The sequence below is a fragment of the Oryctolagus cuniculus genome, chromosome 19 (assembly GCF_051225735.1).
Source record: "Oryctolagus cuniculus isolate XC-2025 breed Fujian yellow rabbit chromosome 19, ASM5122573v1, whole genome shotgun sequence".
In the NCBI taxonomy this organism is placed as follows: domain Eukaryota; kingdom Metazoa; phylum Chordata; class Mammalia; order Lagomorpha; family Leporidae; genus Oryctolagus; species Oryctolagus cuniculus.
This window is the reverse complement of record NC_142885.1, coordinates 22,058,420-22,083,654: the sequence shown is the minus strand read 5'-3', so window position 1 is coordinate 22,083,654 and position 25,235 is coordinate 22,058,420. Positions and strand designations below refer to the sequence as shown.

At 41.7% G+C, this 25,235-nt stretch overlaps 3 pseudogenes across 1 annotated transcript; 1 reads left to right on the top strand and 2 right to left on the bottom strand.

The window, feature by feature from the left end:
* Nucleotides 1-14,045: 14,045 nt before the first annotated feature.
* LOC149120408 (protein-L-isoaspartate O-methyltransferase domain-containing protein 1 pseudogene) lies at nt 14,046-14,919 on the bottom strand (annotated as a pseudogene).
* A 37-nt stretch (nt 14,920-14,956) lies between these two features.
* LOC149120407 (SURP and G-patch domain-containing protein 1 pseudogene) lies at nt 14,957-17,013 on the top strand (annotated as a pseudogene). The gene has a single exon (XR_016226189.1). The product of XR_016226189.1 is annotated as an SURP and G-patch domain-containing protein 1 pseudogene (transcript).
* A 4,510-nt stretch (nt 17,014-21,523) lies between these two features.
* LOC149120406 (homeobox protein SIX4 pseudogene) lies at nt 21,524-24,320 on the bottom strand (annotated as a pseudogene).
* Nucleotides 24,321-25,235: the final 915 nt, after the last annotated feature.

Genomic DNA, 25,235 nt, shown 5'->3' with positions numbered 1-25,235 from the left:
CCAGCTTGGAGAGGAAGGTGAGATCAGACTGTAATTGCCCATGACACTGGAGATTTAGCCTGAGGGAGATCCTAGAAGACTACACTGTCTTTGATTCTAGCCAAGAGCCCTGAGAGGATCAGGATGCCTGCTCACTCAATCAAGAAAGGGACACTTTTCTTTTTCCCTATTCCCTACAATGCTGCCCAGAAACCAGATGAGAAAGGGAGGGCACCATTTTAGACGAAAGTAGGTAGCAGCTGTCATAGCTCTTTTGTGCACATCTCATGAATGTTGGAGCCTTGTGTGCTGAGACAGAAGGAACTTTGTGACTGCATAAGAGGGTATGAAGTGTAGCTGGATCTCAAGGAAATCACTGTGTGCAGCTTCACACCCTCAGAGTTCCCTGATTACCTGTGGTGGGTCACTGGAGTGGGAACCATGCTCACATTCAGAACTGCACAGATTCCTTGTTCATGTGGAATCTCAGATGAGTATCACATTCACTGATGGCTAATACCTAAGCATTGATCACATTTTTAGAGAGGAAGTGAGGGTGTGGTTAGAGAGATGACAATACCTCCCTTTCTGTTAACAAGAGATCTACCATGCCCAAATTGGTAGTCACCTGGATACTTGGCCTACCCTTTAGCGCTGATCAGAGCTCCCTGGAAACACTCAACACACACCTCTGGGTATTCATTGAAACAGCAGACACCCTATTAAACCACAGAGGCCTAGTTCAAAGGTAAGAACAGTAAGAGGGAAAAAATCAACAAGTATCTCCACAAATGCATAAAAATAAGTACAGAAATTCAAGAAGCAAGAATAAGGAAGTTGGAGGCAGTGTTTTGGCATAGTAGACTAATGCTCTGCCAGTGGCCTGGCATCCCATATGGGCACCAGTTTGTTTCCCAGTTGTTCCTCTTCTGATTCAACTCTCTGCTTGTGGCCTGGAAAACCAATGTAAGATGGCCCAAAAGCTTGGACCCCTGCACCTGCATGGGAAGCCTGGACAAGGAACCTGGCTCCTGGCTCCTGGCTTTGAATCAGCTCAGTACTGGCGATAATTTCCATTTGGGTAGTGAACCAATCGACAAAAACCTTTCAATATGTCTTTTCCCTCTATATTTGTAGCTGTATATCTCAAATAAATAAAAATCTTTAAAAAATAAGGAAGACAAAATGACTTTCCTAAAAGAAACATGAAACTTCAATATTAGAATGTTAAGATGAAGAGATTGATGAAATGTCTGAAACAGAATACAATCATAGGATTACTCAGAAGCAATGAGAAGCAAATTCACAAATTAAAGAAATCTGTAAATGACGTGAATGAAAAATTTGCCCATGAAATTAAAATTTAGAATTCAAAATGAAATACAACAAATGAAGAAATCAATATATCAATTAAAAAATACAGTGGAAAGCCTTAAGAACAGACTTTGTGAGGTAGAAAAAATATTATCTAAAAGACAAAACTTTGGAAATGTTTCAGTCATATACACACACACACACAAATGGAAGAGGAAAATAGAAAAATTATAAACAGTGTTAGAGATTTATGGGTTACTATTAAATGACCCAATACACAGGTCTTAGTATTTCCTGAATCTGTAGAAAGAGAGAACAGATTATAAGGCCTTTATACTGAAATAACTAAAGAAAATTTCATAATTTGGAGAAAGAAATAAATGCCCAAGTTCAGAAGTAACATAGAACTCTTAATACACATGGCTAGGAAAAATCTTCACCACAACACATTGTAGTCAAAATTTCCACAGTAAAACATAAGGAGAGATATAAAAAATGTGAATGAGAGAAAAATGGATTAGTTTCAGAGGATCTCTAATTAGACACATAGATGAATTCTCATCAGATTCTATAGGATATAAGAGATTAGAGAGACATAGTACAAGTCTTAAGATAAAGAAACTGTCAACCCAGAAAACTGTACATTGCAAAGCTCACATGTATGATTGAAGGTGAAATGACAACCTTCCATAACAAACAGAACTTGAAGAAATTTGTTAACACTCATCCAACCTTACAAAACATGATTAAGTATGTGCTACACACAGAAACACAACATGATATGCATCATTATGATGCAATGTGAAGGTAAAAATTCTCCTAGTAAAAGGTCAAAATATAGAAAGTAAACAATAGGAATATTTATGAAAATAATTGCAGGGCCACATTGTCACTTATCAATAGTAACCTTAAATTTAAATGGCCTAAAATCATCTCCAATTCAAAGATATAGACTGGCTGAAGGAATTAAAAAATAAGATCTAATTGCTGTCTACAAGAAACACTTCACCAATGTATATACACATAGTTTGAAAATGAAAGAATGGAAATAGATATTCCATGCTAACTGAAGGCAAAAAAGTAAGTGTAACCATCCTAATATCAGACAAAATAGACTTTAACATTAAAAAAAAAAAAAACCCGGTGCCATGGCTCAATAGGTTAATCCTCTGCCTAGTGGCACTGGCACACTGGGTTCTAGTCCCTGTCAGGTGCCAGATTCTGTCCCGGTTGCCCCTCTTCCAGGCCAGCTCTCTGCTGTGGCCAGGGAGTGCAGTGGAGGATGGCCCAAGTGCTTGGGCCCTACACCCCATGGGAGACCAAGATAAGCAACTGGCTCCTGCCTTCGGATCAGTGCGGTGCACCAGCCACAGCGCTCCAGCCAGCTGCGGCAGCCATTGGAGGGTGAATCAATGGCAAAGGAAGACCTTTCTCTCTGTCTCTCTCTCTCACTGTCCACTCTGCCTGTCAAAAAATAATAACAGCTAAGGAATCTCTAGAACATATGCAAACACATTGAGACAGTACAACATGCTTGTAAATGAACAGTGGATCTCAGAAGAATTCAAAAGAGAAGTAAAAACTCTAGAATTAAATTAAGAATAAATTACAGGGCCGGCGCCGCGGCTCACTAGGCTAATCCTCCGCCTAGCGGCGCCGGCACACCGGGTTCTAGTCCCGGTCGGGGCGCCGGATTCTGTCCCGGTTGCCCCTCTTCCAGGCCAGCCCTCTGCTGTGGCCAGGGAGTGCAGTGGAGGATGGCCCAGGTGCTTGGGCCCTGCACCCCATGGGAGACCAGGAGAAGCACCTGGCTCCTGGCTCCTGCCATCGGATCAGCACGGTGCGCCGGCTGCAGTGGCGGCCATTGGAGGGTGAACCAACGGCAAAGGAAGACCTTTCTCTCTGTCTCTCTCTCTCACTATCCACTCTGCCTGTCAAAAAAAAAAGAATAAATTACAACATATAAGTTTAATGGGATACAGCAAAATCAATATTAAGAGGGGAGTTTATGACAATTGGTGCCTGCATCAAGAAATTGGAAAGGCCAAAATAAGTGAGATATGAATGCATCTCAAGGAACTAGAAAAACTACAGAAAACCAAGCCTCAAATTAGTAGAGGAAATACTTAAAACTAGAGAAGTAAACAAAATAGAAACCAAGAAAAAATAAAAAATATTCAGTGAAATGAAAGAGCTGATTTTTTGAACAAATAAACAAAATTGATACACCATTTGCCCAACTAACCAAAAAAGAGAGTGAAGACCCAAATCAATAAAATCAGAGATAAAAAAGAAACATAATAAAAGATACCACAGAAATAAAAATAATCATCATGAATTACTACAAAGAGCTGTATGCCAACAAATTGGGAATCCCAGAAGAAATGGATAGATTCCTGGACTCAGACAATCTACCAAAATTGAGTCATGAAGACATTGAACATCTAAACATACCAATAACCAATACGGAATTTGAATCAGTAATAAAGACCCTCCCAACAAAGAAAATCCCATGTCCAGGTGGTTTCACTGCTGAATTCTAGCAGACACTTAAAGAAGAAATAGTTCCAATTCTTATAAAGCTTTTCAAAACAATTGAAAGGTAGAGTATCCTTCAAAACCCCTTCCATGGGACCAGCATTACCTTAATTCCTAAACCAGAAAAGAAACAGCAGAAAAAGAGAATTGGAGACAAATTTCCCAGATGAATATAGATGCAGAAATCATCAACAAATACTAGCCATTCTAATCCAACAGTACATCAGAAATATCATTCACCTGAACCAGGTGGGATTTGTATGCAATCTATTTGTATGCAATGATGCTTCAACACCCCAAAATCAATAAATGTGATACATCACATTAACAAACTGAAGAACAAAATCATATGCTTATCTCAATAGATGCAGAGAAAGCATTTGATTAAATTCAATACCTTTTTATGTTGAAGATATTAAGCAAATTGGGCATATAAGGATCATTTCTCAACATAATCAAGGCAGTTTATGACAAACACACAACCAGCATCCTACTGAATAGGAAAATATTGGAGGTATTCCCATTCAGATGAAGAACCAAACAAGGATGCCCACTCTCACCCTTGCTGCTTCATATAGTCCTGGAAGATTTAGAAAGAGCCATTAGGAAGGAAAGAAATTAAAGGGATACAAACTGAGAAGGAGGTAAACAAATTATTCCTATTTTCAGGTGATATGATTCTATACATAAGGGACCCAAAAGACTCCACAAAGAGAATATTGGAACTCATAAAAGAGTTTTGTAAAGCATCAGGATATAACATCAGTACAAAAAAATCAATTAGCTTTGTATACCCAGACAAGTAGGTGCAAGTAGTTGCAAACTATACAACTGATAAAGGGTTAATTTACAGAATGTATAGAGTTCTAGAAACTCGGCCGGCACCGCAGCTCACTAGGCTAATCCTCCGCCTAGCGGCGCCGGCACACCGGGTTCTAGTCCCGGTTGGGGCGCCGGATTCTGTCCTGGTTGCCCCTCTTCCAGGCCAGCTCTCTGCTGTGGCCAGGGAGTGCAGTGGAGGATGGCCCAAGTCCTTGGGCCCTGCACCCCATGGGAGACCAGGATAAGTACCTGGCTCCTGCCATCGGATCAGCGCGGTGCGCCGGCCGCAGCGGCCATTGGAGGGTGAACCAATGGCAAAGGAAGACCTTTCTCTCTGTCTCTCTCTCTCACTGTCCACTCTGCCTGTCAAAAAAAAAATTAAAAAATAAAAAAAATTAAAAAAGAGTTCTAGAAACTCAACAACTACAAAAAAAAACCCAGTTAAAAATTGGGCAAAAGAACAAATATTTTTGATGAGCATAAATTCGAATGACCAACAGACACATGAAAAAATGCTCAGAATGGATAGCCATCAGGGAAGTGCAAATCAAAATCACAATGAAGTTTTACCTTACACCTGTTTGAATGTCTTTCCCATAGAAATTAACAAACAAGTAATGCTGGTAAGGGTGTGGGGAAAAGTGAATCCTCTTGCACTCTTAGTGAGAAGGTTAACTGATACAGCAACTGTGGGAGACAGTATGGAGATACTTCAGAAATCTGAATATAGATCTGCCATATGATCTAGAGATCCCACTTTGGAATTTTTCCAAAGGAAATGAAATTGGTATATGAAAGAGTAATATGTACCCCCATGTTCATTTCAGCTCAGTTTACAATAGCTAAGATATGGGGGTGCCAGCATTGTGCTATAGTGGGATAAGCCTCTGCCTGTGATGCCCACATTCTGTATGGGTGCCAGTTCATGCCCTAACTGTTCCTCTTCCAATTCAGCTCTCTGCTTATGTTCTGGGAAAGAAGCAGAAGATTGCCCAGGTATTTGGGCCCCTGAACCTGTGTGAGAGACCTGGAAGAAACTCCTGGCTCCTGGCTTCAGATTGGCTCTGTTCCAGCCATTGTAAGGAGTGAGTCAGTGGATGGAAGACCTTTGTCTCTGTCTCTGTCTCTCTCTGCCTGTAACTCTACCTCTAAAATAAATTAAAAAAATCTTTAAAAATGAAGATATTTAATCAACCTAGACATCCATTAACAGAAGATTGGATATGAAACTATGGTATATATACACTATGGAATAGTACACAGTGGTAAAATGATATCCTGTCATTTGCAACAAAATTGATGCAACTTGAAACCATTATACTTACTGAAATAAGCCAGTCACAAAATGACAAATACTATATGGTCTCTCTGATCTGTGGTTACTAAAGGGATATCTAAAAGTTAATCTATAGGAGTGGAACACTTTTGATATGCCGAGATTTTGAACAGCCCTTGTCTTGACTGTTGAAGAACAATGTTTTTTGTTTGTTTATTTGTTTATGTTCTTTTTTTCTCATGCTAGTCAGTGGACTCTCTACTCATTGAGTGTAGGGTTAAACCCATGAGTATAAAATTAACTGAAAATAAATCTTTGTAAAAGTAAGAATGGGAATGGGAGAGGGAGGAGGAAGAAGAGAAATTGCAATGAAATATTAGGAATGAAGAATTCAACAGATCAAATAAAAATGTAATGGACAGCCATAACAGCAGACATGGTGAGGAAGAAGAAAGAATTTCCAAACTAGAAGAGAAATATTTGGAAATATTACAGTTAGACCAAAAAAAAATAAAAGCAAAACAAGATAAAAATAGAAAATGTAAAAATAGCTTTGGAGACCTATGGGATATTATCAAAGGACCCAACATCCAGGTCTTAGGATTTCCTGAAGGTGTGTAAAGAGAGAATGGACTAGATGGCTTATTTAGTAAAATGTTTACAAAAACTTCACCAATTTGGGGAAAGAGAGGGATGTCCAAGTACAGGAAGCACACTGAGCCCCTAACAGACATGACCAGAAAAAGATTTCACTTTGACACATTGTAGTCTAACTTTTCACAATAAAACATAAAGGAAAGATTCTCAAATATTCAAGAGAGAAATGCCAGATTACTTCTAGAGGATCTCCAATAGGACTCACAGCTGACTTCTCATCAGAAACCCTACAGGCTAGGAGGGAAGGGAGAGATATAGTCCAAGTCTTTAAAGAAAAAAAAGATTTCAATTCTGAATACTGTACCCTTGCAAAGCTTTCACTTATGAATGAAGGTGAAATAAAGACTTTCTACAACAAACAGAAATTGAAAGAAGTTGTTGCCACTCATCTAGCCTTTCAAAAGATGCTTCAGGATGTGCTACACACAGAAACACAGAATGATATCCATAATTGTGAAAGAATGAGATGGCAGAAAATCCCCTAGTAGAAGTACAAAAGAAATCCAAATTTAACAATAGGAATATTTATCAAAAAATGGAAGGGCAAGTCATTATTTATCATCACTCACCTTGAATGTAAATGACCTCAACTGTGCAGTTAAAAGATGCAAACTTATTAGAAATTAAACTGATTGAGCCGGCGCCGTGGCTCAATAGGCTAATCCTCCACCTTGCGGTGCCGGCATACCGGGTTCTAGTACCAGTCGGGGCGTCGGATTCTGTCCCGGTTGCCCCTCTTCCAGGCCAGCTCTCTGCTATGGCCAGGGAGTGCAGTGGAGGATGGCCCAGGTGCTTGGGCCCTGCACCCCATGGGAGACCAGGAAAAGCACCTGGATCCTGGCTCCTGCCATCGGATCAGCGCAGTGCGCTGGCTGCAGCGGCGGCCATTGGAGGGTGAACCAACGGCAAAGGAAGACCTTTCTCTCTCTGTCTCTCTCTCTCACTGTCCACTCTGCCTATCAAAAAAAAAAGAAATTAAACTGATTATCATTAATTTATACTTAATGAAGGCTGGAACTTATGATAACTAAGTAAACTGAAAGTAGATGTTTGTAAAAATTAAGAATGGGGATGGAAGAGGGAGGAAGAAGAAGGGTTGGTCTTGGGTATTAGGAGGTTTGCATGGGACGTATATCTATGTTCCTAAATCTGTACATATGAAATGCATGAAATTTGTGTAACTTCTATAAAATTTCAAAAAAATAATGCTTTTTATTTGGTGTGATTTTGCTATCATTGAAACAAAATGGTCACAAGTTTCATGAGTGATAATATGGGCTTATACTATCAGGGCTAAAGTAATAGCTTGATATGCGCTCTCCTATGTATATTACTTTTCTACGGGGATTGCACCACAAGGTGTAAATCTGACTTTCCTTCAGAAATAGCCTATAATAGTCATTTTAGATATAAGTTTCTGGCATATAATACTATATTCCACAAAATCTGCTTTATCATCTCAACTGAATAGTTAACTTATACTTAACAAATAAAGGCTAAATTACTTAGAAATGGACTTAGAACTAACTATAACATCAAGTGTGAAAAAATAATAGGAGAAATCCATTATGTCTATCCATTTATTTGAGCAAAATTATGACACAACACATTCTCTTCTTTTTAGTGAGGTTTAAACCCACCTTAAATTTGACTTTGGTGTAGCTTCAGTTTTGTCTTCTTTGTACTATTTCCAAGATGGTTCCAAGATCATTAGGAGGGCTAAAAAGAGTAAAAGACATAAAATATTACTGTAGAAAGTCTTTCTTTAGTTGTGACTCCCAAACTCCAAACTACACAGAATATATAAATCTTACACAAGGCTAATAATAGAAGTATAATTTTATTTTGTCAGTTGTGGCCAACCACATTAGGAGTATTTTCAATAAAAGCTACATCCAAATTGTATCTATGAACTACATGGAATACGTCTTCATTTTTGTATTAATATCATATTAACATGAGAATTGTGTCATAAAAATCTAATAGAAGCATAGAAAAATTGGCAATAATTGTCTGAGACTGAACCAAAGCCAGCAGCCACCCAGTTGTGGACTCCTTATGAAGTCAGAAAGAAAAATGTCCCTCATTTCAAGCTGCCATAATTGCATTTTCTACTACTTGCTGCCAAATGCATCTTTGAACTATACAAATACCTTCTAACCTCTTTAAAAATGAAGTAGTGGATAAAATATATACATAACTAAAGGGGGAGAATCTCTAAACTAAGTGAAAGTAAGGAGAGAAATTGAAGAATACCAAAAACTTGACTTATTTTCCTTTCTTGGCGGGCTTTGTTTTCCATTCCCTTTCTGGTGCCTTCTCACAGAGTGGGTATGAAGTGAAAGGGCTGCACACACACTTGGTACTTTCTAAGTACATCCTTTAATTCTCCATGCCTGAGGCCTCAGTGCTCTGCAAGGGAAGGGGAAAATTAAGGATCTCTTGTCCCCATGGCCACTCTTACAGTTTTCTAGGCACAAGCACTAACAAGTACTGGCTTCTAGCTGCAAGATGTTGTTATAGAGAGGCAAGCAGTTCCCCATCCTGCACATATACCCAATGCATGAAAGGCAGTTATACCAAGTGGGCAGGTATCTCTAGGCAGGCAAATACTGTGATGCAGCTCAGTTCCAAGAGAAAGACAATTGCAGTTTTCAGAAAAGAAATGCGCAGGTAATGTAACCTTTCATTAGCCTTCCTCCTGTTTTTCTGAATCCTTTTCTTTCCTTGGAGGTTCTCCTTCCTCCTGTAACCCACCTGCAGACCCATGGACCAATGCTGGCTGTCTGATGCATCCAGTTTCAGCAACTAACCATGTAGGATGTGTTGAAGATAATGTGCTTTTACATTAAGCCTTCTCTCCAAGGGTTGTACAAAAGGATTTGTCCTTTCTAAAGATGTTCAGTTGTGTATCAGTAAAATGAAAGGTAATATTAGAAGACAGGTCAAGTGAGGCCGTCTCTGTTATCCTTAAAGTCACATACAGGAGGTGGCCATAGCTTTCCAGATGCTAGGTAGGTCCTATCTTGAATCCTTCTGTTATTTTTCTAAAACATGAAACTCTCACATAGCAGACAACTGTGTGAGAGGAGGTCCATGGGATTTTCTTAGTAGGAGGCTCTCTGGTTTTGAAAGCTCATTTACTCTTGGGCCAAAGTTAACCAGTGTCCTCTGGGTGCCTGTATGAGGAGACAAAGGGATTGGCAGAAGGATGGTGATCTTGCTGAGGGGCTGCTGGCAAAGTCCATTCTTCTGGCAAAGTAGTAACCAGCATTTTCTCTCTCCCACTTCTCTGTCCTGGTGGGATGGTTGCAGGGGCTGACCTGTGGGAAGAGCATCTTGGTGAAATTGAGAAGCTGCACCAGCACGTAGAGGAACCCATCTACAGCAGAGGAGGGGAATGTGTGTCCCATGGGCCACATCAATTGATTCGTTGTAAGTGATTGTCCATGTTGTGTATGTGATTTTGTAGGGTGAAAACTGTGATGTGTGTTACACGTTTGTACATGGTACTAGTTGTGTCTGTAATGTAAAATCCCCTTACTATTTCTGATAATTTGGCACATGGACAAATGTGTACTCACACAAAGAAACTAATCTAAGTACTCTTGGGGCCCATGCCTTAAATAAATCTGTGGTACACTAGGTTGTCTGAAATTTGTTGGTAAAGGAGTAGGCATAGTGTGATGGATAAAGCCTTCACTTGCAATGCCTGCAGCCATATTTGAGTGCCAGATGAATTCCCAGCAACTATGTACTACTGATCTGGGTTCTTGCTAATGGGCCTGAGAAGGCAATGGGTATGTCCCAACTAGTTGGGTGCCAACCAAGTGGGAGACCAAGATTTTCCAGCTAATAGCTTTTGTGTGGCCCAGCCCTGGCCCATCCTTGTACTCTTTTCTTTCACACCACCCCATAACTCTGCCTTTCAAATAATTTTTTTGTAAAAACAAAATAAAAATGTTTTCAGAGTTATTAACATATGTCTGTGCCTAGGTATGCTAGTCAAGCAAATGTTACTTATTTTTGGTAGACATTTACAATAATAAAGGTATAATTTTGACCTAAAACCAAACAGTGTGCACTGCTTCATATATATGAAGTAAAATTCAGTTTTTAGAGTTTTTTTTTTTTTGTCAAGAAAATGGCCCAACCATGCTTGTCTAATAGTTTGGTTTCTTAAATCTAAGTATAATTGTTAAAACTTAGGTAAATATGAAGAAGGAAAATGTTTCTAAATGTAAAGTTGACATCTTAAATTCTATAAAAAGCACTGGGATGATAAGTAGCTGCTATCATAAATTATTAAAATATGTCAATTTAACATTGTCTGCTAATCTTTCACTAGATATTGAGTAACTAAGATTAAGGAATAATTCTAACAAATATATGATACTCAATATTAAGAGAAAAGTTTAAAAATCTCTTTGTCATAGACAGACATGCATGAAGTTATGGAATATAAATGATGTGTTTTGATTAAGGGGAAAAGTGAGTAATATTTGTCCTAAAGTAAAATGGTGTTGGCAAGGAAAAAGTAACAGAACAGGACAATGAGCTGAGAGAAATATAAAATGTTCTAGTTTTGTGAAAGATGGATCCTGTGTGAAATAACATTGGCTGATGTTACCATGGAATTGGCCATATGAGTTTCTATAAATTAAGTATTAATGTCAAAGGCATATTGTTATGAAGTTAGAATTTGTTAATGTTAAATGTTAATATCAAAACAACCAGGTTTTCTGATAGGAAAAGACTCACAAGAAATTTTTATCTTTGAATTTTGAAATCTGATCTTTGACATTCTTAACCCATCTTTGATTGTAATTTTCCTTGTTTCAACTTTTCTATTTTTACAGTTTGCTTTTAGTTGGAGATTTCCTCAGTTTTTCAATGAAGGAGGTACCTTTCTCTGAAGGGAGGAGAGAACTTCCACTTTGACTATGACCTTGTCTAAATAAGATTGAAGTCAGTGAACTCAAAAGGCTTCCATAGCCTTGGAAACTCATGACTAGAGCCTAGGGAGATTACTGACGCCACAAACAAGAGTGTCAAATTGTTAAGTCAACAACAGGAGTCACTGTGTACTTACTCCTCATGTGGGATCTCTGTCCTTAATGTGTTGTCCAATGTGAATTAATGCTATAACTAGTACTCAAACAGTATTTTACACTTTATGTTCTGTGTGGGTGCAAACTGATGAAATCTTTACTTAATATATACTAAATCAATCTTCCGTATATAAAGATAATTGAAAATGAATCTTGATGTGAATGGAATGGGAGAGGGAGCAGGAGATGGGAGGGTTGTGGATGGCAGGGAAGTTATGGGGGGTGGGGAAAGCCATTGTAATCCATAAACTGTACTTTGAAAATTTATATTTACTAAATCAAAGCTTAAAAAAAATGAAAAAAAATCTCCCCCCAAAAAAGTTTAGAGATTTGATTCTTGACCTTTACTTTTCTCAATACATTTAAACTGCTCCAAGTAGTAGGGTGAGTATGTGTGCTAATTCTCCTATTCAAGGGTTTTTTTCTTTGCTGTTTTAGTAACTGAGCTAGGAAATGAGGATTTCATGTGTATTGAGTCTTGGATTTTCTGCTATTGTTGTTAAGCTCTCATTGCTTGAAAATACCTAAGTCTTACTAATAGAATGACAATTGCTTGAAGTAGCACTCTGTTCTCAGAATAAGCCCTTATGGCTTTCTGGTGTGGCTGAAAAGCCCATGAGAGCATTTTAGTCATGGAAAGCCAAGATACTGTGGCAAAAACTGTCCTACATGAAGGACTTCTATGGGTGAGATCCCAATGGAAAAACATGGCCGCCAAAGAAGGATGTGCTTTTCTCTGATGGAAGGAGAGAACTTCCACTTTGCTTATAGCCTTGTCTAATACTGAAGTAGTTTGTGGATTTGAAGGGCTCCCATAGCCTAGGCAGACCATGTCAAGGGCCTCATGTGATCACTGACATCATATATAAGAGTGTTAATAGTTAAATTAACAAGTGTCACTGTGCACTAACTTCCCATGGAGGACTTCTGTCCTCCGAGAGTTGTATTATGAGAGTTAGTAGTAAAACTTGTTCTCAAAGATTTACTTTTTTTAAGTGTATTAAGTGGAATTTATTCTTATGTCTCATAAACTATAGTTATATCTAAGTACTCGCAACAGATGTATTATTCTTGGGTTCTCCTTTAAAGTAAGTTAAGTTTCTCAAAAAAGGTAAAAAAAAAAAAAAAACCTCAGATGTAATTTATTTAATTAAAGTTATTTTTTCTTATTGTAAAAAAAAACTTGGTGTTCTCTTGCACAGAGTAGGGTAAAAATAGTTAACAATAACATATTGTATATTTCTAAATAGCTAGAAGAAAGACATTTGAATGTTGTTACTTCAAAGAAATCTTGAATATATGAAGCAATAGATGCTAATTATTCTAATTTGATCAATACAATGTTTGCATATATCAAAATGTTACATTGTACCCTATAAAATGTACAACTATTGTGTGACAATAAAAACAAATAATCTAAAATTAAAATACCTGAGTCTTAAAAGAGTTAAGATTTTTCTGGAGTATCTACTCATTCTGAAATATTTGATTGATCACTTTGTGACTGGTTAAATCTAGTTTATATATAGCTCTGGCTGAAACACCTTATCTGGATAGATGATTGTTATTTTTCAGAATGGTCTGAGTTCCTGTTTTGACCAAGTGTTTTAAACCTCTGACATCTTTGATAGACTTGTTTTTAGATTCAGAGTTGTAAATTAATTCTTTTGACTTTGATGTTTCCAGTTGGATTCCTGGAGCTGTCAAAGGATATAAGCCTCATCTTGGAGATGCAATAGTTATTTAGGTTGTTTGGATTGTGTAGAATGCATTGCTGGGTTTGCACAGGTTGCCTAATTTTAATTGTGTCTATACAGGTATGTTACTCATGTGAAAGTTCTAAAAATTACATAAAGTTATGACTCCTTGTGGTCCTAGTGTGATGTTGCATTATTGGTGCACACATATATTGCTTGCAATATATCTACAGCAACACAGAAATAATGATGCAACAAAGTAAGGCAAATAGGTCTATAAAGCATTTGTTTTCCTTATAAGAAAGTTTTTGTAGAGGAAATAAAATAACTACTGTTCAAACCAGATTTATATGCTTAACAATGATTTAAACCTTACATAAAATTACATCTAAGCTTCACTATTATGAATCCATAAGGAGTCAGAAAAAGGATTTATAGGTCACAAGGTCTTGACTATGGTTGTATTCTACTTTCAAATCAGTCTGAGATAAATAGCATTTTTCCAAGATTTAAAAAAATAGATTTTATAAAAGAGATTCTTTTTAATGACTGAATACATCATTTTTGCTACTGAGAGAAACAGGTTATACTTTTTGCCCCACTATAATTCACTCTTATGAAAGAAATAATTCTCTTAACTTCTAGCAAATGTTACAGGTTTGAGACTACAGGAATTATCAGGAGTCGTTCTTTCTTATCAATCTGTAATTTATTTCTAAAATATGTCAAGTAAATTTTTAAAGACTCAACGAGGGGCAGCTTCATGTTTGCTGTCTCAGTGAATTCTGAGGAGGCTCTTCTGGCTTCACGGCTTCACTGTAGTCTTTCTCTTTTATCTAATCTTCCATTTTCTCATCCTCCTCACTGTCTAGAGGTTGAGGAATAAGCTTATTACCTACAATGACTTGCCTATTAATTCTGTTTCACTCTCTTTCTTTTCCTTTTGGGAAATCCCTTTGGCCTGCATCTTATCATTTATGAAAGTTCTAAGTTTGCAGCAAATGTAAATACTGGACAAGTCCTGCAGTTTTCTGACAGGTCAGGGAGGCAGTCCAACAATGGCAAGCTTGCCATAATCATTCTCACTTTGGTGCACAAGTGGAGCAAATGAAATAGCAAGGTTATTTTTACTTTCCCAAGTAGTTTCTCCAGTTAGCATAATCTGTGTTAACTGATTTTCTGTAAGCATGACTAGTATGCCTCCCACATTCAGTAAAATGTTCATGTAGTTTTTTCTGGACTCTAGAATCACAATAAATCTGATCGTACTGATGTCTGTCAGATGATCTCTGCAGGCAATTACCAACCACCAATGAAGGTTCACAGAACTCAAATTTATCAAAGCTATCACTATTTTTATAAAGCACCCAAATTTTTCCTTGGCATATTCTACCACATCTGAATGAAGCTGCATCCCATGATTTGTTCCAAAAGACCTGTGGCATGGCTGTCGGTCCAGCCCACAGCAGCAATGTGCAGGGCCAGGCTCCTGAGACCCTGGCAGCTGGCTGCCACTACCACCACAACACCGCTGCCTTTTAAAAATGTATTCTTGGAGTCTCAAGATGGACAACCGGGATGTTGCAGGTAAGGCTAACCGGTGGTTTTGGGTCGCTCCCCCCAAGTCTGCAAAGATGAACATGAACACCCTGCACCAAGAAGAGCTCATCGCGCAGAAGAAGCGGGAAATCGAGGCCAGAATGGAGCAGAAAGCTAAGCAGAGCCAGGCGGCCAGCCCTCAGCCCCCGCATCCCGGAGAAGTCGCGAACGCACACAACTCTTCTTGCGTCTCTAACAAATTCGCCAATGACGGCAGCTTCTTGCAGCAGTTCCTGAAGTTGCAGAAGGCACAGACCACCACAGACGCCACCGCCAGCACAGCCGGCGCCCGCCCAGCACACCCCCGCCCAGCGCTGGCAAGAGGCCCCTGCTGCTCGGCAAGCAGCAGGCCTGGGGCTGGGCAGCGCCCCGGGCCAGGTGAGGAACTACTCGCACGCCAAGCAGCTGCCCGTGGCCCAGCGGCCCAGCGTCTTCCAGTCCCCCGATGAGGACGAGGAGGAGGACTAGGAGCAGTGGCTGGAGATCAAAGTTTCACCCCCAGAGGGAGCCGAGACTCGGAAAGTGATAGAGAAATTGGCCCGCTTTGTGGCAGAAGGAGACCCCGAGTTAGAAAAAGTAGCTATGGAGGACTACAAGGATAACCCAGCGTTTGCGTTTTTACACGATAAGAATAGCAGGGAATTCCTCTACTACAGAAAGAAGGTGGCTGAGATGAGGAAGGAGGCGCAGAAGTCCCAGGGAGCCTCTCAGAAAGTTTCACCCCCAGAGGACCAGGAGGCCAAGAGCCTCGCAGCAAAGCTGGCCAGGTTCATAGCGGACTGGGGTCCCGAGGTGGAAACCATCGCCCTCCAGAACAACCGCGAGAACCAGGGATTCAGCTTTCTGTACGAACCCAACAGCCAGGGGTACAAGTACTTCCGGCAGAAGCTAGAGGAGTTCCGGAGCGCCAAGGCCGGCTCCACAGGCACCCCCCCAGCACCTGAGCCCAGCCCGAAGCACACGTCCCCTCCTGACGCCCCGTCGGGGGCCTCGCCCCCTGCCGCCACCTGCCCCACCTCATCGGCCCCCGCGCCGGCCACTGCCCCCGCGCCGGCCGCCCCCGGGAAGCCGGCCTCCGCCACGGCCGCCGTGAAAAGAAAGCGGAAGAGCAGGTGGGGGCCCGAGGAGGACAAGGTGGAGCTCCCCACTGCGGAGCTGGTGCAGGGAGAGGTGGACGCCTCGCCCTCGCCTCTCTCAGTTCAGGACCTCAAGGGGCTCGGCTACGAGAAGGGGAAGCCCGTGGGTCTGGTGGGCGTCACGGAGCTGTCAGACGCCCAGAAGAAGCAGCTGAAGGAGCAGCAGGAGATGCAGCAGATGTACGACATGATCATGCAGCACAAGCGGGCCATGCAGGACATGCAGCTGCTGTGGGAGAAGGCGCTGCAGCAGCACCAGCACGGCTACGACAGCGAGGAGGAGGTGGACAGCGAGCTGGGCACCTGGGAGCACCGGCTGCGCCGCATGGAGATGGACAAGACGCGGGAGTGGGCCGAGCAGTTGACCAAGATGGGCCGGGGCAAGCACTTCATCGGAGACTTCCTGCTACCCGACGAGCTGGAAAAGTTCATGGAGACCTTCAAGGCGCTGAAGGAGGGCCGCGAGCCCGACTACTCGGAGTACAAGGAGTTCAAGCTGACCGTGGAGAACATCGGCTACCAGATGCTCATGAAGATGGGCTGGAAGGAGGGCGAGGGGCTGGGCTCCGAGGGCCAGGGCATCAAGAACCCGGTCAGCAAGGGCACCACCACCGTGGACAGCGCCGGCTTCGGCATCGACCGGCCGGCTGAGCTCTCCAAGGAGGACGACGAGTACGAGGCTTTCCGCAAGAGGATGATGCTGGCCTACCGCTTCCGGCCCAACACCCTGAACAACCCGAGGCGGCCGTACTACTGACAGCTGCGCAGGCGGCTTTCCCAGCACCGGTCCTGGACCGTGGAACGTGGCCGCGCTGCGCCCGCCCCTGCCGTCACCAGTGTCGTGCTGTGTATTAAAGTCTCAGTGCTCAAAAAAAAAAAAAAAAGTATTCTTTTAAAAATGTATTTATTGGGGGCTGGCTCTGTGGCATAGTGGGTAAAGCTGTGGCCTGCAGTGCCCACATTCCATATGGGCACCAGTTTGAGTCCAGGATGCTCCACTTACAGCCCAGCTCTCTGCTCTGGCCTGGGAAAGGAGTGGAAGATGATCCAAGTCCATGGGCCTCTGCAGCCACATAGGGGACCTGGAAGGAGCTCCTTGCTACTGGCTTTAGATCAGCCCAGCTCCAGCCCTTGCAGACATTTGCAGAGTGAACCAGCAGATGGAAGACTTTTCTCTCTCTGCCACTGCCTCTCTGTAACTCTGCCTTTCAAAGAAAATAAACAAATCTTTAAAAAATGCATTTATTTTTTGGAAGAGCAGAATGGTAGAGATGGGGGGGGAGAGAGAAAGAGAGAGAGAGAAATGAATGGGAATGAGAATGAGAATGAGATTGAGAATGAATCTTATTTTCAGTTCTACTCCCCAAATTCCCTCAGTAGCTTCAGCTGGGCTAGGTCAAAGCCAGGAGGCATAAACTCCACCCAGGTTTCCTATATCTGTGGCAGGAACCCATCTAGTTGAGCCAATATCTGCTTCCTCACAAATAAATATCAGGACGGTGGATTGACGTGTACATTCTAAGTGTCAGCCTAACCTGATGCGCTACAGCAGTTACCCTAAGATAATTATTTTGTGGGTAAATAAGTGATAAAAATGAGCTAGGCATTACTAGCAGGAATTGAACATGTGTAACTAACAGGCAAGTGTTAGCATGCCCCTTCATAGATACTTATTTAAATTATAATATCTTTTCTTAATTTCTCCTGCTCTCTCACTGCCATCTGTTAATTAATCTAAAGGGAAAATTGTAAGAAATGTCTTGAAAATTGCTTTCTCTATACTTGTCTTTATTGTAGAAAAAGAAAAAAAAGCACATAAGTGAACTGATACTGAAGTAAAAATAATACTGCTGTTTTTGGTTTAGATTAATTATAACCAATAGTGTCTTTTAATAGAACAGATAAGAGGAACAAGTGTCATTTTAGATTTTAAAAGATATTATAGTCTGCAAGATATCTGTATGACTTGGTAGATCTTTCTCAAAGTTTTACTCCTGAAGTAATACTAGGATTATGTTGAAACTGAGAGGAGACAGCTACTGGGAAATCTTTTCCTCATTACCAGAGGGACTTAATGCTTCATTTGTTGGAGACTAAAGTATCATAAGGGACAACCTGGGTAAGAGATAAGGAGGATGATTTATAATAATTATAATTAAATAATAAATAAAATAAAATAATACTGTTTCCATTCAGTTAAGAATAAACTTGGCCGGGGCCACGGCTCACTAGGCTAATCCTCTGCCTTGCGGTGCCGGCACACCGGGTTCTAGTCCCAGTCGGGGTGCTGGATTCTTTCCCGGTTGCCCCTCTTCCAGGCCAGCTCTCTGCTGTGGCCAGGGAGTGCAGTGGAGGATGGCCCAAGTACTTGGGCCCTGCACCCCATGGGAGACCAGGATAAGCACCTGGCTCCTGCCATCGGATCAGCGCGGTGTGCCAGCCGCAGCGTGCCAGCCGCGGTGGCCATTGGAGGGTGAACCAATGGCAAAGGAAGACCTTTCTCTCTGTCTCTCTCTCTCACTGTCCACTCTGCCTGTCAAAAAAAAAATGATAATAAACTTGATTGAACATAATAGATAATTGAAGTCATAGGCTTATCTAAATCATTTTATTTTTCTGTGTAACAAGCTCCCCAAATTATATGATTTGGGACTAATATAGTAGTCTGAGAATGTAACATTGACATGATCCTGACAATATGGCTTATAGTCTCCATAATCTTACCTCATGGCTACATAATAGCTGCTGTATGACTAGCATACTGTGTTTCAGGAAGGAATAAGGAAAATGATTTTGCAGCCAAAGGTTTTTCCTTTATAATGAGCATTCCAACAAAATTATCTCAATTATTTCATCTTATTTTTCAAGAGAATACATCACAATAGATATTTTTTCATATGAATTGTAAGTTATTAAGCAAGATATGCTAACAGATTTTACATGTCACGTTGATACACATGAAAAAATATAGCAAAATGTTCAAAGTTCACTCTGTTCTCTATTTAAAAATAAAATTAAAAAGGCAAATATGAATTGAAAATAATGATCAAATATTAATACATTTAAGATATAACATGGAAAATTAACATTAAAGCATAGGGCCAAAAATATGACTCTAAATGAAAAATAAGTGTATTTGAAAACAGACAATATGAAACAAAGCAGAAGATCAAAATAGATGTTAAAAATAAAGAAGATTACCTATAGTGTGCATGATTTTAGGTAAAAATCATTTTCCTATATACAGATGATGAATTTGGGAGATTGATAAGGAGTGTGGTGTGATGGTGTTGATAAGATGCTCTAACTTTAATGATTTAAATATTTTTATTTATTTTGTAAGATATCAACATAATGAAAAACAGTATTCCTGGGGCCGGTGCCGTGGCTCACTTGGTTAATCCTCCACCTGCGGCACAGGCATCCCATATGGGCACCAGGTTCTAGTCCCAGCTGCTCCTTTTCCAGTCCAGTTCTCTGCTGTGGCCTGGGAAGATAGTGGAGGATGGCCCAAGTGCTTGGGCCCCTGCACCCATGAGGGAGACCAGGAGGAAGCACCTGGTTCCTGGCTTCAGATCAGCGCAGTGCCAGCTGTAGCGGTCATTTGGGAGGTGAACCAACAGAAGGAAGACCTTTCTCTCTCTCTCTCTCTCTCTCTCTCACTCACTCTCTCAAAAAAAAAACAGTATTCCTTGCTGTTCAATTATGTATGTCTTCACCCTTAAAGGCAGTGCATAACACTTCAATCTCCACTCTTTCAGAGATATTCCACACATCAAATAAATGAGTTTATACTTCATTGTTTCAGAACCAACAACAGAATAATAGTTACTTGTCTCCATTTTGTTACTGTATCCAATTGATATATATATATAGAGAGAGAGAGAATTATAATTCTATAAAGTGCTTTTGTACCTGTTTAAATGTCACATGATTTTACATTTTATATACCATATTTATTGTTTGAAACACAGATTTCCTCTATTCATTTTTTACAGAAACAAAAAATATTTACTTTTAAAGAAGACATGATAATATAGTGCAAACAAGAGTCATGTATCATTGCTTAACAACTGTTTCAAAAACATTTAGAATGAAGTTTCAACAGGATTTTGCTCAAGAGAATTTACAAATTCTTTCTTAACTCTATAATGGTGTTTTCATAGCCTGAAGAATTGCTTTTATGTGGTATCTATAATGCTGTTCTTATTTTCAGTGGAGTAGAAAGTAGCAACAATAATTAGCTGTTCATCAATTTGCATTATAAACTTTATACTTAAAATTTAGTGAAAAATTCTGTGATGAAATTAACCCTGTTAGATAGTAGAAAAGAACCATCAGTGCTTCCATGGACAGTTCCATATGTTACTACTAATTAAAAGGCCACAAAGTAACAAGGCATGCAGAATTCTATAGAAAACATATTTAAATGAATCAGAGTTGCTAACTAAAGAACAAAGATTTGAAAAACTTACCAAATTCCAACATTAGGTGTTAGATTTCTGATTTCAATGTTATTAATATTGACCTAAAGAGACTCCTGATAAAAAAGTCATTGCTTTTAAAATCCTATAAAAAGTAAAACTTTGTTGGAAGCAACTATGTTCACTTCCTGTTCAAACAATAAAAATAAACAGTAAGAAAACATTTCTCTTTTCAATTCACAGTGCCTGAAGTGTAAGAGGAAAATATATAATATAAATAAAATTCACTGCAATTACTCAAAGCCTGCATGTAGAACTCATATATTTACATTCACAGTGAAGTTTTTTCAGAGTTTTTCTTGGAGTTTCCAACTTGCTCAGCTACACTGAGCTATAAGCAATCACATTTGCAAATGTGCAGAGACCTAAGCCAAAGATGCTGAAAAAGAGAAGTGTGTCTCTCTCTACCTACACACAAATATATAATTAAGCCACTGAACTTTAAAAAGACACCCTTAGAACAGTTTGGAGTACAATTTATGCTTAACTTTATCAATGGCCATGGTATAAAGGTAAACAAAAATAATTGCATTGCTTCTAATGGTCTGCAGCTGTATTTAGTTTTCTGTGTTACATGTAAACATTTTTAATTTAAAAAATTATTAAGTTCCATTTTCACTTTAGAATGATATTGTCAATAAAGGGTAAAACTTTGCCTTGAGACATTTCATCTGATTCTTTTGTCTCCATCAATTTAAAAGAGATCATTGTATGTGAACAAAAAGGCTGCAGTAATGCAGTTGTACTCTATATAATTAACTGTGATCTTTGTGCAGATCTAAAGTCTCTTGAATGCATATGCTTGTAAAAGTAGAGTTTTCCTTTGAATGGGGAAATTCTTTGTGTTCTCAGGGCTTCAGGACAACATCTGCCTCTGATGCCAAAAAGGGAGAGGAGGGGCACATGAAGTTTATAAGCCTTGTATATCTTCATCCAACTGGACAGTTTGGAGCATAGCAAGCTCTATTTTGTCTGTTTCCAGGTCTTCACACACAGTCTCAATCATGCCATCTAGCACATATTTAGATTTGGTGTCCAGCATAATTAGGCTGCTTGTTGCTTTGTTCTCAGAATCTGATAAGAGGTTCTCTTTTAGGTTAGCTACTCATTGCAGAACCAAATGGTGTTCTCTGACAAAATTCTGGTGCACTGCTATGGAGGCATGGCCCATCTGGTCTTCAGAGGTAGGAACAATTTCCCCCAGGGCATGGACAACAGGTCCTGGCCAGTAATGAGGGAGCAGTTCTGAAGAGTTGCATAGTTAGCATTGCTGACCGCCACCCCTGCGGATTTGCCTGCCACAGGTGCAGGCATTGGCTGGTTATCAGTGATGTCAGGGTTGAGCTCAGTGGAAGTTAGCAGCGCAGGTGGAGTCAGGGAAAAACTGAGTTAGGGACACATTCACCAACAAAGAGGCCAGAGGGTGAAGGCCACTCCTTGAGGGATTTTTCAGATGACAGGTTTGTATTTCCTGAGCATTCTGATTGATGGCCATCAACTGAGAAAACACCAGGCTCCTTTCCAAGCCTTCCTGTTTCACAGATCCCAAAGTCTGGCCAGAAATACCAACAGTGTATACCACTGCACTTGGAGTGAGACAGCTTAAGAAAACCTTGCCTTGCTGCACTGGGGTGGACTCGCTGGTGAATGTGCTCTAGTCTGAAGTGCTTGAATTTATGGAACTGTTACTTGGTGAAGCTGCCACTGAGACAGGCAGCAACTGCAGTGGAGAGAATCCAATGCTCCAATTAAGAAACTGGCCCTTGGCTCTGGAATTGGGGATCTGGACAATGCCGTACTGGTTGATTTGCACTGGGGTAGTGAAAGTCACCACAGAGCTTCCCTCCAGGGAAGCCACTGTTTGAATGCCTTCTCTTTTCATCTCAGCACTGGGGATGAGCCCTGGGAATGACACTTGGACACTGGGGCTGTAGGAGGTGGTGGATGCCGAGTTGGCTGCAGAACACTGCAGCACATTGAATTCCTTCACATCCCAGGATGTGGGCCCCAGGATGTCCATCATGGAGATACCATTGTTCACAATGTTGGTTGACATTTTTGGTGGGCTAAGGACACTGTGTATTTCTCACATTTAATCCATTTAGGATGACTCCACTGGGTCCCTGAATGAAATAGTTACCATTAAGGAAAACAGGCGAAGTAATTGCAGGTACTAAGCTTCCATTCAACAAAACTCCAGAATAGCTTAAGGATATCTTTTTTTAAAGATTTATTTCTTTATTGCAAGTCAGAGTTACACAGAGAGAGGAGAGGCAGAGAGGTAGAGACAGGAATAGAGATAGAGACAGAGAGAGAGAGAGAGAGAGAGAGAGAGAGAGAGAGAGGTCTTCTATCCAATGGATGGTTCACTCCCCAATTGGCCAAAACAGCTGGAGCTGCACCAATCCAAAGCCAGGAGCTTCTTCTGGGTCTCCCACATGGGTGCAGGGGCCCAAGGACATGGGCCATCTTCTACTCCTTGCCCAGGTCATAGCAGAGAGCTGGATCAAAAGTGGAACAGCCAGGTCTTGAACTGATGCCCATATGGGATACCAGTGCTTCAGGCAAGGGCGTTAACCTGCTGAGCCCACAGCACCAGCCACTTAAGGATATCTCATTATTTCCAATTCGTGGGCTCCATGTGACTGGACAAGCTGAGGTTGGTGACACCATAAGAGGAACTCTGGAGAGGGTAAGGAGACAGATCCTCCTGTCCTTTGCTGGACTCACCTTCATTGCTGGAATTGCCATCTGACTCACTTTTGGACTGGCTCTCCAACGGGTTCCAGGCACGGTGCTGTTGGTTCTTGAATCAGTTGCTGACCTGGGTGAGGGAGAGGATGGTGATCTTGGCCAGGTGCAGCTTCTTGGAGGGCTAGGGGTAGTGATTCTGCTTGTAGAGCTCCTTGAGCGTGTTGTGCAACTTTTCCTTGAAACAATACACCATCTCCTCCCAGTCCAGATGGTGCAGGTCAGGGGCAATGTCCTGTGCAGCTGGTAGTTGTCTATGGCACACAGCCGCAGGGTCCCTCGGCCTAGGCCGCCTTCTCGGTGCACCTTCCCGGTGTAGCGCACCTTGTACCAGAGCTGCTGCAGCAGCAGGTGGTTGGGGCTCTCCAGGATGCTGTTTCTTATCCAGGCATCTGGGAAGATGCCCTAGTGGAAGGCCAGGAGCACCTGCCCCTTCAGCAGGCTCTTGTTGCCATGTAGCAGGTTGCTCTGGGGCATTGACCACAGGAACCTGGCCAGGTGGTCCAGGTTGCCCCCTGCTGCAGCGCCTCACGTAGGGAACATGGTCTAGCGAGAAGGTGAGAGAGGTCTCCGCGCCCACAGCAGTGGCGAAGACAGCGGCGGCGGCTTGGTGTTGGCCCAGAAGTTCCAAGTGGAGTTGTACCTAATTGGGCACCGCTCTGCTCATCGCCACGTCGCTTCCGCCACCACTGCCCCTTCCACTCTGCTCACCTTGGTGGCAGCGGGAGCAACGTCCCCTGGCTCCAGAGGGAAAGGGGCTGGAGCCTAGGTTGGGGGGTGTGGGAGCCCCGCCGCCGCACCCCCCCCCCCGCCGCTTCTCAGTGTGCCTCCTGTCCTTCTGAGGCACTTTCAATCCCATTCTCCTGCTTGATGTCCGCCGCACTTGCGATTGTTAAGATGGCTGCTAGAGCAAAGCAGTGTAAAGGGATAGCTGCTTTCTGCCGTTCTCCCCTCATTTTATCTATTTTTCCTGGACTTGGAGGATGGGGTCTCTGCCTGGTCTCTTCCAAGGATGGTAGGGAACAAAATGCCATCATGGCAGTAGAGACTGTAGCAGCCATGTGTACAGAGGGAAACATGGGCCTAACATTAGCTGTGAGTAAAGTGGATGGGATGGGGCTAGTGCTGTGGTGTAGCAGGTGAAGATGCCACCTGCAGTGCCAGCATCCCATATGGGCACAGGTTGGATTCCATGCTGCTCCACTTCCGATCCAGCTCTCTGCTATGGCCTGGAAAAGCAGTGGAAGATGGCCCAAGTCTTTGGGCCCCTGTGCCCATGTGGGAGGCCTGGAAGAATATCCTGGCTCCTGGCTTCAGATTGGCCCAGCTCCACTGGTTGAGGCCCTTTGAGGAGTGAACCAGTGGATGGAAGACCTCTCTGCCTCTGCCTTGATGTAACTCTGCCTTTCAAATAAATATATAAATGGTGAAAAAAAAGGATGAGGCCTTTCTATGACAGATGTTGATGCTTCTATGTCTACTCCAAGTGTCCCATAGTGTCCTTCCCTCCAGGCCCCTGTTCCAGCTCTTGGTGTGGAGTGAGAGAGGGATCTGAAGGACTCAGAGACAGCAAAGCAGCAAAAGCAGGGCCTGAGGATGGAGGTTGTCGGACTGATGGGGTGGGTTGTACACTCAAATGTGAGGGAATGTCTGGTTGAGAGGGGTCCCCCAGGCTTGCCCTCAATCTTCCCTCAATACTCATCAGGGCCACCCCTCACCACTGAGCCTCTGAGTCTGAGGGGAGAAGGGGTTGCTGGCTGAGCCCACCTGGCTGGGTTTCTTAGAGGGTCTGTCAACTGACACTGGTTCCTTTCCAAAAATAAATAATTTACTAAAAAGCATCTTGCCAAACCATGGTGATAAAGGCCTGG